Genomic DNA, 4,603 nt, shown 5'->3' with positions numbered 1-4,603 from the left:
TTGGTGTTGGAAGTATAAACATGTACATCATCCACCCACCACCCAGCACACCACACACCTCCTAATCCACTCTCCTGGAGCTGTGGTCAGAGTGGTGGCTGTTCTTTCTTTTTTTTTTTTTTTTTTTTTGGAGATGGAGTCTCACTCTGTCGCCCGGGCTGGAGTGCAGTGGCGTGATCTCTGCTTACTTCTTAAGCTAAGGTCTCAAAAGGTAGTCATTGGAAAACAAGCAAACTTTGTTCAGTTCCTTAAATGGCATAATACAAACATACTCACCAGCAGCAATACCAAGTTTCTTGCCTTTTGCCTAAAAGTATGTCAACTTGAACTGTGTCTGCTGATCACCAGCTCTGTGCTGAGCGGTTGTGTGTTATGTATCTGTGTGTAATTTAAATGTAGAAACTTAAATAACTGCTACTTAAAAAGTAGAGTTTGGGCCGGGTGCGATGGCTCACGCCTGTAATCCCAGCACTTTGGGAGGCTGAGGCAGGTGGATCACTTGAGGTCAGTAGTTCAAGACCAGCCTGCCCAACATTGCAAAACCCCATCTCTAGTAAAAATAAAAAAATAAAAAAAATTAGCTGGGTATGGTGGCAGGCACCTGTAATCCTAGTTACTCAGGAGGCTGAGGTAGGAAAATTGCTTGAACTCAGGAGGCAAAGGTTGCAGTGAGCCAAGATTGTGCCACTGCACTCCAGCCTGGGTGACACAGTGAGACTCCATTTCAATTTTTAAAAAATTAGAGTTTGGTCAACACAATTTTTTTTTCTTTTTTAGAGAGGAGGTCTTGCTCTGTCACCCAGGCTGGAGTGCAGTGGCATGATCATAGCCCACTGCATGTTTGAACTCCTGGGCTCAAGTGATCCTCCCACCTCAGCCTCCCAAGTAGCTAGGACTACAGGCATGCACCACCATGCCCAACTAAAAAAAAAAAAAAAAAAAAAATTTAAGAGGCCAGGCGTGGTGGCTCACACCTGTAATCCCAGCACTTTGGGAGGCTGAGATGGGCGGATCACAAGGTCAGGAGATGGAGACCATCCTGGCTAACATGGTAAAACCCTGTCTCTACTAAAAATACAAAAAATTAACCGGGCGTGGTGGCAGGTGCCTGTAGTCCCAGCTACTCAGGAGGCTGAGGCAGGAGAATGGCGTGAATCTAGGAGGCGGAGCTTGCAGTGAGCCGAGATTGCGCCACTGCACTCCAGCCTGGGTGACAGAAGGAGACTCTGTCTCAAAAAAAAAAAAAAAAAAATTAAGATACAATGTCTTGCTATGTTGCCCAGGCTGGTCTCAAACTCCTGGCCTCAAGTGATCCTCCTGTCTGAGCCTCCCATGTTGCTGAGATTTGAAGCATGAGACACAGTGCCCAGCTCAACAAAATCTGATATAACAAAAAGCATCATTTTGGTGGAATAAAGATTGAAAACAATTATTTTAGCAGAAAAAAAAAACATTGTTTTTCAAGTAGGGGAGCTGTCCTCATGGATCATGTGAGAAGGCCCTACTCCACCCTGTCTGTGAATTTGCAGAGTATCAGAACTGGAGACAGATCTCAGCAGTCAGGCCGAAGTGTGTGGCAGCATTGCTGGGAATATACAAGGCATGTGATTTCAGATGTCAGTGATTTCAGGTGTGGCTTTAAATAATTCGACACATGTGATCAGAAGGGATCCCCCTTATATTTCTCTGTTGCTTTGCCTGTCTGTGACATGGGGAGTGTCTGTTTCGTATGAGTGTCTTCATCCCTCTCCAGCACTTGTCAAGCTTCCTTTTTGACAAAGAGAACAGCCGCAGGCTCAGACCCCTGGCAGACATGCGGTCTCCCCACAATTGAATCACTTTATCTAGTTCTTGTTTCTGTTTTTACTTTCCTTCTATGTAAGGTAAGTGTCCATTTTCCATTGAAAGTAGTTACATTACGGTTTTTGAAAAAGAAACATTTATATAAATTGGGTCATTTCAGATGAATAAAAAGTACATGATCCATCACAAAGTTGCCAATGTGGAACTCAAACGAATGAAGTGAGAGACTTGCTGACCCACCCAATGTAGCCCTCATTCTACAAAGAGGAACCAAAGGTCTCTAAAGACCCCCGTGAGCCTAGGCTCGTGTCCACCTGCCTGCCGTCCTGTGTAAAAGTCATCAGCAATGGACACTAGGCAGGTGAAGAAAAAGCACTAGAGCCACTATGGCCAAGACATGAAATGAAACTTTCCAATGGGCAGTGATGCATCACTAGCACCGCAGCAGCAGGCCTGGGGCATGCGGAGCAGGAGGTGAGAAGTGCTGGTGCCCTCCTGGCAGGCAGCTCACCTGGGCACCAGCTGTGCAGGCCAAAATCTGACCAACATGGGCCAGCTTTGAGCCCTTCCCCGTACTGTGCTCCAGGAAGATGCTTTATCCTTTGGTCCCAACCAGGGCCACAGGACCTTACCCTGGGGCTCCCACCCCTGGCTGCTCATCAGAGTCAGCTGTGGAGCTTTCAGAGGTGAGACCAGGGCCCCTCATGACAGATGCTGCTTCAGTGGGCTTGGAGGAAGCATAAACAGGTCTGTGCTTTTCAGTTCCTCAGGTGACTCTAACAGGCACCCTGTGGCAACCTGTGGGCCCACTGGTTAGCTCTGGCCAGAGATTGAGTTTCAGAACCAATTTACCCGTTTCTATTCACCAGGGTATGTCACATTTGACTCAGGAACTACAGCTGGGTGCAGTGGCTTATGCCTGTAATCCCAGTGACCCCAGAGGCCAAGTGAGAGGATCACTTGAGCCCAGGAGTTTGAGGTCGGGTCGGGCAACATAGAGGACCCCATCTGTGAAAAAAATAAATTAGCCAGGCATGATGGCATGCATATGTAGTCCCAGCTACTCAGGGGACACTGAGGTGGGAGGACTGCTTAAGCCAAGAAGTTTGCTACGATTGCATCACTGTACTCCTGCCTGGGCAATGGAGAGATCCCGTCAAGAAAGAAAAGAAAAGAAGAGGGGAGGGAAGGGGAGGAGAAGAGAGGGGAAGGGAGGGGAGAATAGGGCAGGGGGAAGCAGGGAAGGGAGAAGGAGGGAGGGAGGGTGGGAGGGAGGGGGGAAGGAAGGAAGGAAGGAGGAAGGAAGGAAGGAAGGAAGGAAGGAAGGAAGGAAGGAAGGAAGGAAATAAATAAATTATATGCCAATGAAATAAAAAGACTGTTTTGGTGGAGGGCCCTTGCCTAAGAAAATATGGAGCCCTTGATTTTCCCCTTTGCCAAGCTATTTGGAGTAGCTTCTGGCTGGCTTTGGTTTACATCAACCCTCATATTTGGGGGCCAGGCACTAGAAGTTGTCCAATTAACACATCCAGCTGGATAAGTCCCCCTGCCATGTGGAGAGAGAAATCAACCAATCCATTGTGCTTAGTAGTGAGTCCAGACTGTATGTGACAGGCACCGTGGAGGGTTTGAGGCTTGTGACACAAAGCCCTGGCTGTCAGGTGGGTCCAGTTGGGGTGAAAGATAAGGCATCGTGTATTCTCTGGCACCAACTAAACTCCTGAGACAGAAAGGACGCAACAAAGGCCTTGACCATGGGGACTTAGACCTGCTGAACAGCATCCGTTCTGGCTGGATCGTGCCCCCGTCCCAGCTCCCTCCCCATAACGAATGCCAAAGCACATTCCTTGACAAAAGACTTAAGGCAGACCCCCACAGCTGCTCCACGGCTGAACTACCCTTTGGTCTCCCCTCTGTCATGGTGCCAGGAAACAGAGGAAAAAATGAGGAAGGCAGTGGTTCCCAACCTCCACTGCCTGTTAGAGTCACCTGAGGAACTGAAAAGCACAGACCTGTTTCTGCTTCCTCCAAACCCACTGAAGCAGCATCTGTCATGAGGGGCCCCGGTCTCACCTCTGAAAGCTCCCAGAGGTGGGAGCCCCAGGGTGAGGTCTGACAACCAGGACCCTGTTTGGATCCCCTGCTCATGCTGAGCCTACTTAGATGGCAGCAGCAGGGAGAATCTTAATGAAGGTGAAGTTTAGGACTGGATTAGTTCTCGCCAAAGACCCGCTGGACAACTCACGAAAGGCCAGGGATGAAGTGCAGTCTCTAAAGTGGTGCTTTGGGTTGGTGATAGACTGGGGAGCACCTAACCCTCAACCGTGTAAAGCGGCTGATTGATTTGGCAGGGATCACAGGTAGCAGGTAGAAAGGACCAAAGAGATGGGTGGGGAATTCCTTTTCTGGCTAAGGACACTGATCTACAGGGAAAGTTGGGTTGGCTAAGAGGGTCTGGCTGCAGGGAAAAGATAATCTATTGAATGCCATTTTAATACTGCCCTGGCCTTCCCCTCTCAAGTATTTCTCTTGGTGTAACAGCAGGGAATCGTCAATGAGGCATTCAGTGAACACACAGAGAGATAAGGGAAAAAGGTGTCCAGAGTAGAAGAATCCATAGAGACAGATGGATGGGTTGCCTGGGATGGAGAAGGCGGGACTTGGGACTGGCTGCTAACAGGTACAGTTTCTTCTAGGGGTGATGGGCATGTCCCGGAGTTACACAGTAGTGATGTTTGCACAGCATAGTGAAATATGCTACATCCACTGATGTGCGTTTTCAAATGAATTTTATGGTGTA

The sequence above is a fragment of the Trachypithecus francoisi genome, unplaced genomic scaffold (genome assembly GCF_009764315.1).
Source record: "Trachypithecus francoisi isolate TF-2019V2 unplaced genomic scaffold, Tfra_2.0 Lachesis_group16, whole genome shotgun sequence".
Lineage (NCBI taxonomy): Eukaryota > Metazoa > Chordata > Mammalia > Primates > Cercopithecidae > Trachypithecus > Trachypithecus francoisi.
The sequence above is the reverse complement of the archived record's forward strand: the minus strand, read 5'-3'. Positions refer to the sequence as shown.